Source organism: Octopus bimaculoides, chromosome 18 (genome assembly GCF_001194135.2).
Source record: "Octopus bimaculoides isolate UCB-OBI-ISO-001 chromosome 18, ASM119413v2, whole genome shotgun sequence".
Classification (NCBI taxonomy): Eukaryota; Metazoa; Mollusca; class Cephalopoda; order Octopoda; family Octopodidae; genus Octopus; species Octopus bimaculoides.
The window spans coordinates 24,702,066-24,718,095 of NC_068998.1; positions in this window are offsets into that span (position 1 = coordinate 24,702,066).

Consider the following 16,030-nt stretch of genomic DNA (forward strand, 5'->3'; position numbering starts at 1 on the left):
CGTAGTTGAATATCTCACCTGCACATACCACGACTAAAGATGATAGCAATAGTTCGTTCTCAGAACTGCTTGAACCTGGCTATTGACATTCTGTTGACTGTTCATACGCGCCCAACAACAAGTGCCATTTGCCATTGTCTGGATAACTTCATCAGCGGAAATAGTTCATGTCCTCCATGCTGTATCCTAGGACTCAGCGCATAGTTACCGCGCGCTGTTTATTCTCACATTCAACAGCTAACCTTTGTTCCCAAGCTAATTAATTTATAGCTGGGATTCTAACAATTGCAACTACTACGAATAAGAATAGATCTGGGAAGAATAGCGATATATTTGATAGGTGTAATTAATCATTGAAAATTGCGTTTTATCGAAAGTATACGTATATATCTTGTTCCGTGGATTTCGTTGAAGTGTATATATTAGTTTCCATATTTAATACAATTATGAGGGCAGTGAGCTGGTAGAATATTTTGTAGCGTTCGTTACCGCTCTAAACCAATGTCACCTTTAACTTCTGCCATTGTCTCCTTTACCTTTCATCAGCTGCAGATCGGTGAAACAAAGAACCAGTCAAGTAAAACATTCGAGGAAATCGACGAAATCTCTCCTCAAAATTTGCTGGCTTTTTGCCAGAATCATAAACAATTATTGATATTATCATACAGTCTAAGACGTTGAGCTGGTAGAATCGTTAGCATGCCGGGCAAAATGCTTAGCGGCGTTTCTTCCGTCTCTACTTTGTGAGTTAAAATTTCGCCGAGTTCACCCTTGTCTTTCATCCTCTCGGGATCGCTGAAATAAGTACCAATGTCGATGTAATCGATTTACATCCTCCCCCAAAATTATTGGCCTTGTGCCAAAATTTAAAAGCAATATTATTTTACAATCTGGTTTGCAGTAATTTTCACTCTCAATCTTGTAAATCGATTAACGTATATAAATACACTACCCAATATTAAGCTTACTTTAATTTAGTCAGTGAATTCTTGCAGGATCTCGTTAGGGTATACAAGACTCCTACAGAATACAATTCCCTCAGAAATGTAGTTATTACTAAACTGGATGATTGGCCTTACATAAAGTATAGTGTACTTTGATGTATTAGATTTACATTGTCTGTTGATCATTGCCAAACTGGATTTTATTTTTTAAAATAAGGTAGTGCTTTTAAGAATGTTACTACATAAATATGAGCAAACATTTACATTTATGAATTGGAAACTCTTCTCCGCTGAAATTAATATTATTCTCATTGCTATAGCACACAATAATATCGGAGCAAAGCACCACCAATTCACAGACACAAATCTTTGGAATAGGCCTAAAGGACATGTGACGTGAAATGTTGTAAACAAGCTCAAATAAACTCGATTACAATCAAATCAAAATATAAACATAGTAAATATATATTATGCTGAAATACACATAAATTTCTAAAAAGTCTGTGCACAAATATAAAAATATTTATATATATATACTTACGTACATGCCTATCTACAGTTGTGTGTGCGTGTGTGTATGTACATGTAAACAGACAAATGTGTACGTATGAATATACGCGTGAGTATGCATGTGCATATATATGTCCATAGCTGCAGCAATAAAAAGTAAGTCATGATATGTATACTAAGTTGTAAATACATAATATTCGAATCTATTTCCTTTATGGATAAAATTTCTAGCGAAATGCGAATAAACAAACATGGCTTATAGCTATGCTTGAAATTCAGCTTATAAATTCTCCTGACACCGCAGCAGACAATCAGATCTAAATTGAATTCATCAATGCGTTCTATAAAGAAATAAAAGGGGCGCACACACACACACACACACACACACACACACACACATATATATATATATATATATATGTGTGTGTGTGTGTGTGTGTGTGTGTGTGTGTGTGTGTATGCATCTACTTTTGTAGTTTCCCTAGATTAAAACACCTAGAAAAATAAATTATAGCGAAGCATAAATGTTTTCTAAACATTTCGCTCATATTTAAAAAGCAGAGGAAACCTTCTTTTGCTAGATATGCAAGAATATAAATTCAAATCTAAGCAGATTATATACACACCAAACAATTGAATAATAAACTGTGTAGTAGACTATATAAGCTGAATATTCACAGAATTTTATTGTCTTCCATTTTCTGTAATCGTCAAAATGAATGTCTACTTCTCTACATAGTTACACACGCGCATGTTCACGCATATAAGATGAGGTACCCAAAACAAATCGGAATTTTGAAATATTATTTTATTCATTTAGTTTTACATGTTAACACTTTTATCCATTTCAAAGTATTCTCCATTTGAAGCAATGCTTCGCTACAGACGCATTTTCCACTGTTCGAAGCAGTGCTGGAACTCTTACAAAGTGATGTTTTTTAAAGCCACCGTCGGTTTGGTCTTCATCACTTCCACATCTACAAATTCTGTAGCACCAACTTTCGTCACCAGTGATGACCTTTGAAAGAAGATCTGAATCAAATTCCAACTATTCTCTCAGTTCACAGCACGCATTCAGTCGTCACTGATTTTGATCTTCCGTGAACATGCGAGGCATAGATTTTACTGCAACTCTTTTCATTTACAGTTCCTCGCTCAGAATTAGTTGGCAGTAACTTTAGGACAAATCAGTCATATTAACAAGTTCGTGAATTGCTCAGTGACGGTCCTCGAAGATCAGTTCATGAGTATTCATGATCTTTTCATTCGTTCTTATTTGTTTATTGCTCACAAGGGGCTAAACATAGAGGGGACAAACAAGGACAGACAAAAGGATTAAGTCGATTACATCGACCCCAGTGCGTAACTGGTACTCAATTTATCGACCCCGAAAGGATGAAAGGCAAAGTCGACCTCGGCGGAATTTGAACTCAGAACGTAGCGGCAGACGAAATACCGCTAAGCATTTCGCCCGGCATGCTAACGTTTCTGCCAGCTCGCCGCCTTTTCATTCGTTCGGGAGGTCGACGGTTGTCCAAAACGAGGTTGGCTTTCAAGCGACAGTTACAATTTCTAAAGCGTGAAAACTACTCATAAACTTGTGTCTTGTTCATGGCAACGTTCTTGTAAGCTCTTAGAAACATGACAAGTGTTTCGGCCGCGTTTTCTCCGGCAGAAAACAGAATTTCACGAAAGCACGCAGTTCCTTCGTTTCAGCCATCGCAAAAAATCGACAGGGGAGAAGCACTGCTAAGCAAAGACACACTGCGTAGCAGTAGGACTATACTGGACGACACCGGTCGGCATACTGATATCTGAGAGTCGCATCAAGTGGCTTCTAACGGCGGAAGCCTGAGCTACAATGGGCTTGTTCCATAGAGAACGTTTCCGGTTACTTTCTGTTACCCACTCACATATACATACAATCATATGCATATTTATGTATATAGAGGTTATGAGAGGTAATAGTGTCAATGAGACCCAAAGGTGTCAGGTAATGCTGAGTAAGCGCTATGGATAGACCATAGTTAAGCTCCAGATTCAGTGATTATGCGAATAAGGGGTCCAACGTAGGTCATATATCAGCGTGTGTATATATAAAAAAAATTAGTCTCCGTAATGTGATAAAAAACCAAGCCTATGTAGATTTTAGAGCATTTAAAAATAGGTCTTACAGCTGTTTCCAGGATATTTATTATATCCCTTCATCGGAGATGGTGTGGGAACATGGTTAAGCAATAGTTAATTTAGATAAGATACGAAATAGAGAGTGAAGTGGAGGAATGAGAATAGATGTGGGATATGCAGGGCTATTGTATTTGTGGATCCATTATTTGGGCAGAATAGTATACAAATAAGATTCCAATATCTTATGAGTAACATCCAATAGTATTTGAAATTGGTCATTCCAAGTATAGAGTTTATACACAGTGTTATTGAATCAAGGGTTTTATTTAAAGTGACCTAAAAGTGGGGAATATATTGGTAAGGTCAAATCGAAAATAGGAAGAGAGGAATAAAGAAAGAGAAACAAGAGAGAAAAAAGAGAAAAGAAAGAGAAGAAAAGAACAAGAAATAATATAATAATATAAAAGAAGAAACAGGAAGAGAGGAATAAAGAAAAGATAAACGAAAAGCAAGGATAGAGATAATAAGGGAAGGTGCACCAGTTAGTGGTCAGCCGAGATTATTTGAAAGTAGGAGTGGGGAGATAAGGGTGATAGAGAGAGAAAGGTATTAGAGTGTAAACAGATAGAAAGAATGGTGGGGTTTGATAGAGGGAGAGGTATAAAAAGTAAAGGAGTGTCAACTGTGTAGTGATAGAGTATAAGTTATGGGACAGAGAGAGGGGTAGTATTATGGATTGAAGAATTTAGGAATTTAGGTGGCTGAACAGAGAGTGAGAAAGAGAAGATGAAAAACACAGAAGATTTGTTTTACTGGAATTAAGAGTATATTAGAACCATGATAATAAAGATATACAATGTTGTACAAAATAAGGTTTTGTTCTTTCAACATAATTGAAGTAAGGACCGGTTTTGCATTTCTCATCAAACTGAGAGTTGAATGAGATAACTTGCTAAGGGAAAAAAAATTGTTAGGGGAGATAATTGTCTACTCATTTATTTTGCAGTAAAGGGGAGGTGAATCTGTAATTTTAGTTTTCTTTGTTTTTTGTGTTCTCTGCTTTATTCTGGCTTGCATCCTTCAATAGATGGAGTAAGTCGTTTATTTTTAATATGGGTTCATATTTAATTCTGGCTTATATTTTTGGATAAATGAGGTTGCTTTATTCAGTCTTGTGTTGCGGTCCAGAAACCAAGTTAATAAAATGGGACAATTTCGAATTGTGGTTGTAATCGTTCTGTACATTCGTCAATGTTTTGGATGAGGTCTATTCAGCGATATTGTGGGGAGGAAATTTGTGGACCGACATCTCTTTCGGATCGAATTCCCTGTTGAACCAATATAATTTCGATGGTAGCCCGAGCATCTGATTGCGTAAAGGGTTTTTGGGAGGTACAAGTGGAGTTAGATTTGATTTTGAATATTTGTCCTTGTCTGAAATGGAATTCCGATCCTTCTAACAGATTGGGAATGTTCTGCAATTAGGGCGACCACACTTTACGACTCTTGCGTCCGTTGTTCTAGAGAATAGTTTAGCATTGTTGGGAATTTTCTTCAATGTCTTTTGCTGTTTGCTGCTCTTAATGATTTTATGGTTACGTAGAATTTCCTTAAATTTGGGATATCTATGGTGTATTGGAAGATTTTGGACGAGGATATTGAATGTTTCTTTGTTTCTTGGGTTGTATGTGGAGAAATAAGGTAGTGCTTTGAGGGAAGATGTGTTGTTGTGCTTGGCTTTTCTTAATGTTTTAATATTAATAGATTTTGCACGTTTAATTCCTTCATTTATAAGTTGAGTTGGGAAGTGCTTGTCCTGGAGTACATTTTTAAACTATTGTAAACTTAGTTCTCTGATATTTGTTCCGGATACCATGGTGCAAATCCTTCGTGCAAGGTTGAAGGGGATATTTGTTTTGATATTTGTTTTGATATTTGTCTCGAGTGACATGAGCCAAAATAATAGATATTGTTTAGCGTCTATGGGCTTGTAAAAATGTCTGTTTCTATTTTTTTTTGGTTATTTTTATAATCAGTATGTCTAGGAATGGGAGTTCCGCGCGGCTGTGTTCCATTGTGAATTGTATGTTGATGTTAATGTTATTGAGAAGTTTTTTGAACTCCAGGAGTTTATCTATGTTTTCATTGCAGAGGATGAAGCAGCTGTCCAAAAAATCTTTTCCAATTTTTTTTATGTATTGGGAGAGAGTGTTTCCAAATTTTGAAAGTGACTACTGATATATTGTTATTTCTAAATTGCACGTTGTTAGATAGGCAATGATTGGGGGCTGCCCTGGTTCCCATTCCAATTCCAGACTTTTGGCGATAAACAACAGTGTCAAACACGAAATGTTTGTTTTGGAGGAGGAATTTAATTGATTCGATTATGAAGTCTCTGTTGATCCATTCTGGTATTTCTTCTGGATATTTGTCCAGCCAGAAACAGATTGCTTCTATTCCCTAACAATGGGGTATGTTGGTGCATAAATTAATCACATCAACTCATACCATGATTGTTTCCTCCTCGACCCTTTCTGGAAGGTGAGTTAACATATCTAAGTCATCTCTAATATGACTCTTGATATGTTTTAGATATGGTTTCAGAAGAATATCTATGAAGCAACTTAATCGAACTGTTTCACAGGAAGGTCCAGTTACAATGGGCCGTACTTTTACGTCTCCTGGCGCTCGTGTATATATTTATGTCTTTGAAGATTTTTTATGGCTTCGTTTATAGTTGTTTTTTTTTTTTTAATTTTAGGTAGACCGTAGAAAAGGCTGGGTTTACATTTAAAGTTTGTCAAATAGTCTATTTCTTTTTTTGTTAGGTCTTTTCCGTGGGTTTGGATTGTTGAAAAGAGGTTTTTCATTATTTTTGTTGACATTTTGGTAGTGTTTTTCATTTTTAAGTATAGATACTAATAGTTTTTTTTTGTAGTAAAATGTGTCCATTACCACTACTAAACTTCCTTTGTCCGCTTCTTTGATTGTTATTTCCACATTGTTTCGTAGTTCAGCTACTTCTTTCCATTGGGTGGAGCTGAAATTTGAAGTAATTCTTTGTTTGTACAGGGTAGGGAGAATCATCGGCGTTGAGTTTATCCAACGCACGTAAATTCCTGCTTTGTTTGCATATTTAATCATATTCCAGAAAGCAAATTTTCTGTTATGAAGGTTTGTGTTCCACGAATTATCTATTTTCCTTTTAATTAGATAAGTGAGTGATTGTACGGGGTCGTAACGGGTTTCATTTAGTATGGGTTGGTTTCTGTCCAGTTTGTTTATGAAAATTGAGCTTAGCGTTGTGCATAAGGTGTTTAAATCTTTACTGCCTTCTGGACCTGAGCGCAAGTAAGACTGAATAAAGAAGCCTCGTTTATCCAAAAATATAAACCAGAATTAAATATGAACCCATTTTAATAATAAACGACTTACTCCATCTAATGGAATATGTAAGCCAGATTAAATAGGGACCACACACACAAAACAAAAACAAAAAATAAAAATTACAGATTTACCTCCCCTTTACTGCAAAATAAATGAGTCAACAATTATCTCCCCTTGCAATATTTTTTTTCCCTAGCAATTTATCTCTTTCAACTCTCTCTGCGAAACCAGTCCTTACTTCAATTGTGTTGAAAGAACAAAACCTTATTTTGTACAAAATTGTATAATAGCTTTATTATCATGGTTCTAATATACTCTTAAATCCTGTAAAACAAATCTTCTGTGTTTTTTCATCTTTTCTGTGTCTGTATTTGTATCCACCACGTGTGTTTCCCAACTAAAATATTTTCTACCACACACACACACACATATGCAGAAATAAAGAGTGTGTGGACGGAAGAAAGACACCTATCTTTTATCTTCTACTTGTTTCAGACATTAGACTGCAGGCACGATGGGGCATCAACTTGAAGTCTGTATCAGCCTAGTGTGTTTTTTTGAAGTGTGTTACTCATTCTGTTGGGTTTTCACCAACACCGGTTGGCAGACAGTGGTTAGGCAGAAACACAGGCACAAAGACCCACTCATAAGGCTTTATTCGGACCTCGGCCATGGTAGAAGACTGTTTCCCAAGATGTTACGCAGTGACACTGAACCCCAGAACCAAATGGTTGGGAAGCAAGTTCTTTACCATACAGCCACGTCATTCTCTATTATATATACAATACACAAATATATAATAATTGCTGGTAAGGACACCGTATTTCGTTCAGCAACCATAATATACTAGCAACTATATTAAAGGTTTATAAGTCAGTACTATGTCCTACCTATTTGTCTTGTCGGTGCGATTCAATCATTGTTATGTTATCTCTACGAATATTCTATATAATTTAGATCCAGTAGTGAAAATTACGTTTCATATACGAATACGACTATGTAAATGCGCTCGAAGGTAGAAAATTAAGTAATGAGAGTATATGCGTATTTCAAGAGTTATTTCTCTTTCATCAGCACCACTTCCAACCCATCAACCAACGAATTGCTTAAACACTCACTAAGTTTAGTGGTGTAACAATATTGGATAGACCAAGTTACATATCAAAATCATTGCTGGCAACTGATTCATAAATATTAATTGCTGCTCATTGTTTAGATAGATGTATTCGTCTACTAAACGCAATTTTCAGTGCTGGCTCTAAATGCTACAGAATATCTGAAGAGAAAACTTAGAAGTGACTGAATTACACTGCTAACAGAAAGAGGTAGGACACAGTGTTGACTTACAAAACTTTGATATACTTGGTAGTATATTATGATTGCTAAACGAAATACAGGAACATCTGACACTGTTCTGTAGCAGATCCAGCTGGTTAGCTTGAACGCTTCCCAATGAGTGTTAGATTCATCACTTGAGTCAAAGACAAAGAGACAAGTCATGCAGGGTAAACATCTTTCATCATCCCCAAATATAGCAACCATGTCAGTATGAATGTCCTCGGAGGCTAAACTCTTTTCCTGGAGGTACTTGATAACCGCGATGCTAGGTTTTGTCCATGTTGAAGAGAAACCACTCCTAGTTGTTTTTGTTGTCTTCTCTGAACAGGGATAGCCTCAGTTTTGGGGATTGCAAAACGTATTGTATTTATTGATTACCTTCAAAAGGACCACACCGTCAATGGAGAGTACTATGCCAACTTGCTGAGGCAGTTACGAAAGTATATTACAAGTGGAAATTGACATTAAAATAAGTGCATGATAAACCGGAGTACAATTGTCTGTAGAAATTTCATGGTGTCTTTCATAGTATTAATTGGAATATTACTCTACCAAAGAACAGATTACATTGATGCGAATTTGCTTCCTTTCATATGTAGCCGTGACACTAGAAATGTTGTTCTCTATAGCAAAAGAAGTAACTGTTTATATCAGTTACATATGTTGTTTTATTTGTTTATGATTTTGTTTTCAAAGAGTACCAAGCCACTAGAATCACAATTCTGTCCCGGTAATCTGTATATGTATTTTAATATATGGTCTAAGTAGTTGCTCAGTGTAGAGACTGTGCAGTGGTCAGAAGTTGGCTGCTAGTGTAGGATACAGACTTAACCCTATTTTAACACCAAAAAAGAAGCTGAGTAAAGGAACATTGATTTCAAGAAGTCGAGGAAATTCAAGAGAATACGAGACAGCTGCTCGCTATCCCAAAACAGTGTTCCAGGAAGGCTTCAGTCATTGGAAACAACGCTGGATAAAGTGTGCGACTTCAGAATGGGACTACTTTGAAGGAAATTTAAATGCCGAATTGATATGTTCTCTAGTTTTCTTTTTATAGCACAAGCCCTAATACCTTTTGATCGGACCACGTATGTGGTGTGTGTGAATATGTGTTTACGTATATGTACACACAAATAGAATGAAATTTGTTTCGTTTTACGACAAGGTTGTTTAGTATAGTACACAAGTTGCCGCTCCATTGCAATTATTACTGACATCTGAAAACACAAGTGTTGAATTAAGATGTCAACTCGGTGGTTCCGTATCTACCAAAAACACTAAACTTTTACAAATATTTACTTCAAGCTTTATTAAAAGAAAATAAAGCATCTTAGAGATTTTCTGAAGAATCTTACAAAATCAATGGTAATGTTTTAAAGAGCAGTATTTCTGATGGTTTTAGATGATTTATTCTGCTATACATACTTATTATACATAGACACACTCATACACACGAGCGCTCACCTGCATACACACATTTCCACTTATATACCTTCATACAGATATCGATATTTGATGCTGGTAGCTATAATAACTATAAACATTGAACAAACATTTCTTGTTTAATACTTCGTCTTGATGTAATTATGTGTTACATGTGCGTGCGAAAGTAATCTTGTTAAGATCTCTTAAATATGTAATTTTAAGGTATGATTTTAAATCTCACAAGTGTTAACATAAACTATCCATCCCACATAAATCGATAACATAATGAAGCTGTATAACATTATCAGTTTTGATATATTCAATTGTTCTTGCAATCAGTTCTGTGTGAACTGTAAGTACAATATTGGTTTGAAAGTTATAGAACCTCACATAAAATAAAAAGAACCGCCGCTGAAATAAATATACTTTATGTTTCTACAAACAATACAAGAAATATCTTTCATCACAAAGCACAACTTAATAGAAACCAATCCTCTATATATATTCAATGTATCTCTGAATAACGTTTCTCTTCCGTGTAGGAGTTTCTGCCCTAAGCTGCAGGTGACGTGTTATGCTACAGATTGTTAGTCAATAGAGACTGCATTGTTCTTAAGTATGGCGCATTATATTAAATGACTTTGTATACATTAGTAACTCCTTAAATGAATTGTTATTTTTGTGAGTAGTTTTCAGATACATTTTTCTCATGTTTTCTATTGATATATTTCATAACACGTATATATTAACGAAATTCCAGTTCGGAAATGTGTACTGATTCAACACGCTTTACAATTTTCTGAAATGTGATATATTATAATATTTTTTTTCAAATTTAACTGTGTTCTATTTTCATTGCATATAATTTATCGAAAATTTGTACAAACTTTAATAGCATATTAAATAGGTGATAAAATCATTTATTCGAATGTTTGTTACTAGTTCTGAGTTCACAAATATATTGCAGGTAAGCTTCCCATTCTAATATTTTTACTTAATTCATTTACAAATCTATAATTTAGTAGCAACAATCTACAACAAACACATCAGTACTTTTGTTAATTAAGAAGAATTTTCAATACTCGATATATTTTTTAGTTTCAATTCCGCTACAGCCTTCAGTGTCTGAAAATACCTTTGGAATGTTCCTACCGAGATTTAAACTCTTAATCTCTCTGTGTCTCTGTCTGTTTGTCTATCTATCTGTCTGTCTGCCTGTCTCTGTCTGTCTGTCTCTCTCTCTCTCTCTCAGACATTTTAAAATTCATTCGTAAATTGTAAGAAAAAAACGAGAAACTATATGTGCAATGTTCTGGTATTGTAATATAAAAGGGTAATGACCTCCTTCGGACATGAATGACCAAGGGATTGCAGCTAGAGTGTTACCCTCTGAGGCACAAATCCGGGCAAAGATTGTTTATAGAAGACCAGCAGTCGCCCATGCATATCAGCCACCCCTCTCCACGCCACATATGTTATCCAAAAGAAAGGCAAAGGCTGATACAGCTTGGTACCAGTCACGTCACAACTCATTTCTACAGCTGAGTGAAATGGAGCAACATGAAATAAAGTGTCTTGCTCAAGAGCACAACACACAGCCTCGTCTGGGTATCGAATTCACTACCTCATGATTGTGAGCCATATATTGCTGTAGTGATCTACAATTAAAATGACCGTAGTTATGACAATATGTCTTGCATATGAGAAATCAGTAGTGAAAGCAGTTGACATTCGTTAAAATAAAATACTTGTTGCGTGCAAACCTGACGTCGATGAATAGTATTGACTGTGTAAACTGTAGCAGTATGAATGAGATACAGCAATACCAGACACTGCGACTATCGAATAGAAATATTGATTCCTTCTGATTCACTTCGAGACCAGTTTGTTTATTATAGGGTTATATAGACGAGTGAATTGTCGTAATATATTGCTAAGACATTGTATCGATTTTGGATGCAAACTAACCATGATGGTATTTGAATACAGAACTAAGAGAAAGTAAATACTTCTAATAATCTTGTCCGGCATTGTGCAGAGTATGCCGGCACAATTTTCCTCCAGACAACTGGTTAAAAAACTTCTAAATGATAAATGTGAGATGCACAATGTGATGTAGAACAATACGAGAATTTATAAACAGTGGTAGTTACGTTGGATAATTGTTATTGGTAACAATGAAAGGTTGTCCAGCATGTTAGGGGAATTTAGAGTTATCTTGTATATTTTAGTAATGTTAATTGTAGACACTTTGGGATTTGTATCTCGAAATTACTCTAGAACCTGCATCTGAAATGACTAACAACATTTGAACGTCTGCTATAATCGTAGAAAAAAAAAAGCTCTCGCTATATGAGAGGACCAGAACGGCTCATAATTGATTGATGAAAAGTATTTGTAGATTCTTGTGGTAGGATTTCAAAGTGGTTTTTAGGTCACATATAGGTCAGATGTCTTAGATCAATGAGGTATCCAGTCTTCGGAATCTGTACTGGATTCTTCATAAAGCGCAGACTAGTTACGTGAAATTCGAATGTCTCCCGGTTGCTTACTGCACTGATTAACAATAATTTTGTGCTCCAACAGGAGTCTTCTGTAAAGAGAATAAGATACTATCCCTTCGTTTTGATTTGGTGTATAAAGCACAGGCCCGTAGTGCACTTGTGAAATGAGTATAGCTGAGCACTGTGAAAAAGAAAAGAAAACTGATATAATTAAACCAGGATAACTCTCCTATTTAGGGAGGTGTGCGAAATAACCAAATAGCTAAATGTCAAAATGCTTTCTAACTCTCATTCACTTGAATGATATTTATTTTCGATAGCCTTTACTTAAGTGGATATTTTAAAGGATATATATATATAAGTTGAAATGAGTGGCTGCTATTAAGTTTATAATTTCATGTTATTTATCTCTTCGTTAGAAATAAAAGTATAAAATTAATATGTAATATATATAATCTTTCGGTCAATTTGATCACCGGTTCTCTACATATTTCGAGATGGATTAGATTTAGGAATCATAGTTTTGAACTTAAAACTAAAAAACAGTTTGTCTTATTTACATGTGGATGCATCAGTGGATGAGAGATTAAAATCGGTAAATGAATTCGAAAAGGAATTCAGAACCATCCAGACTTTTCTAAATGCTGGATTTAATCCCAGCTTCTTCGTGCGTAACGCTTGGGTTATTAATCCTTATGTAGTGAGTTAATATTTGCTGCACGAATTTCACAAAAGCTCTGGAAAGGAACTAAATTCTACTTTCCTTCGTTCAACTGGTTGTCGGAGAAATGAAGTAGGCTTTACAGAAAGAGTTACCAATGTTAGACTACAATTCGTTTCGGTTCGGGAGGATTAATAATATCACATATGCTTAATATTACAACTGCTGTTGATCCTTGTATTGACCGAAGGATTACTTCTTCATGTTCAACACAATGAAGGAATAAAAACAGAGTCATCGTTCAATTTGTTACAACTGAAGAAAGCAAATGCAATACACAACCACAGGAAACATTGCTTCGTATAATGAACATTACAACAGAGTTAGACATCCGATCCACTAACAATATCATCCGATAATGCTTATCGAACTTGGTGTATTTTCTCCATTAAGATAGTGAACGCAATTATATGCGGCAGTATAAAAATGGAAATCAGAGATTGCGTGAGAGGGAAGCATTTATAAATGCAAAAATGAGAAATGCAATCTACTCAAGCGGTGGATAGAGTCCGTTAGATAAAAGGATGATATAGAAGTAGGATGAGACTGGAAAACGAAAATCCATTAAAACAGAAATAAGGATGAACATGAGTAGTTAAAAATAAAATATAGTAGAAGACAAAATATAGATAAACAAGTATTTAAATGACGATAGTTCAATGTTTATAGAAAATGAAGCAGATAATTCGTTCATGCAAAGTGTTAATTAAGGACTGTTTGTTGTTTGTGTGACTATTTAAAAGAGATACTGATGAGATATTTATTGTTTAGTGTATTTTAACTAATTGACTAATTCCAAATAGAATAATAAATTACGCGCTAACATTCAGGAACTTCTGAATTTAACGAACACTTTTAAATAAATGCATCCCATTCTTTTGTTATGTAAGAGATGTCCATGGTATATGGGTTTTACATGTGTTATCCTATGGATTTATTAAAATTCTATTATCTTTCTATAAGTGAGTTTGGGTGATCAACATTCTTCATAAATTGATGTCTTAAAGGTTGCTGCACTATATATTGAAAATATAAGACATGATTTGTGTTGCCAGGTAATTTTGATTATAGTCAACCGTTATATAGTTTGCTATATAAAGACTATGGCCAGAAATAATACTTATAACTCAATTACAATATAACTCTTTTATCAAACATTGTCATTATGAAGAGAGTTCGTTACACAAAATGTACCTACTTTTGTTTTGTCAAAGATATCTATACCCAATGAAACTCAAAGTAATTTTATTGAATGAAAAACTACTGTAAATAAAGTCTCTTAGATTTGCAAGTTATAGCAGATCAAATAATCTGCAAACTATATTTTAAAATCCCTTTCATATCAAGAATACATGACTCATTTTCAATAGTCCACTAGTGTGATATAAAAGCATTGACATCCACAATGCTATTTCTTTTATTTTAATCATTAATTATCTCATATACCAGAAATCAAAAGTAGAATGTTCGGATAAAGATAAAATCATTCCTGCATAAGTACAAAATCATTATATAAGTAAATCGACATTCTATAAAAATGAAATATTTCTATTTTTATACGATTTCGATAGACCGTTAAATTTCTCATTGGAAAATTATATACATGTAATTCTCTCAAGCATACTGGATTTATTAAAAGTTTCTATGAAGTACATCAATATGAATATTGACTAGAGGAAACTAATAATATACGTGAGAAAAGACAGCAAAGTACTTCTAAATTTACTCGGTGATTTTCTCTATTTTATCGTCTGAAGATTTATTCTTTTAATGAACAATTTTCCAAAACATTTCTAGGGTAATTTTAAAAATTATATTCCGGGAAACTCATTAGCAAATATAATATAAAATAATAAAATTTTATATACTTGGCATTATAGATAGATGAGAGAATATTGCATTTATTTATCTGTTTATGCTTATGCCTTCTGTAATAAGTATTTATTAGCGACAGTGGCGGTGTTAATATCGAGAGGTAATATTTATCACCACTTAAACGTGGATGTTCTGTTAAAACACACTTTACTGTAGTGGTTACCATGGAGGATCAAGATTACTTGTCTGTAATAAGTGTTGTATAGATTAATAAACAGTGAAGTTTTGGCGCAGATTCTCTTTATATTGATACCCGATCGCAGGTGTTATATATTTACTAGTAAACAAATATGGAAGACTGAAATTTCTCACATATACAGTAATATCAGAAAAAGCAAAAGAAAATAACTACATCAGATCTAAAAGGCTCTTAAACAAACTGAAAATCCAGCAGAAGATTTGATTTGGATTTTCTCAAACGAGAAAAACTTCGACCAAGATCAAAAAGTTAACAGAAGAAATTACAGATGCTTATGTGCAGACTCGTCTGAAGATCCAAGTGTCATGTATACAAAATTTCCTGCAACTTCCACGCTTTAGGGGATGCCTCCTTACTTCCTTCCACAAGACCTTAGAGTTAACTCTGCCGTTTACATTGAGGTCCTGGAAGCAATTGTCAAGCCCTGGATAGACAGTGTATTGCAATGGAAGGCCATATGTGTTTCATTAAGACTCTGCAGATACATGGCTCTAGTAACACAGAAATGGACGGCTGAAAATTTTCGTGATCACATAAACCCTAACATGTGGCCTCCTAATTACCCAGATCTCAATCCATATGGAGCATTGTTGAGAGAGTGGTCAATGAACACGCCCTTAACACCAAAGATTGTTTGAAAGCTGCTAGAGTCAGAGTCATGTCCAAAATTAACCAGGACCATTTGATTCCAGCATGTAGATCATTTAGATCTCATATAGAAGCAGTTGTTGAAACTGAAGGTGCCTTTATTGAATAACATTATAGAACAGAACGTTTATTTTTATCTCCCTAGCATTTTTGACAAATAAAGTTATTATCTTTTATTAGATATCTCTATTTTTATAAACACAAATCGGTTCTCAAATATCTTATGCACCCTATAGAATAATTTAATGCATACATACATACATACATACATACATACATACATACATACATACGTATATATATATACGTATATATATACGTATATATATACGTATATATATATATATATATA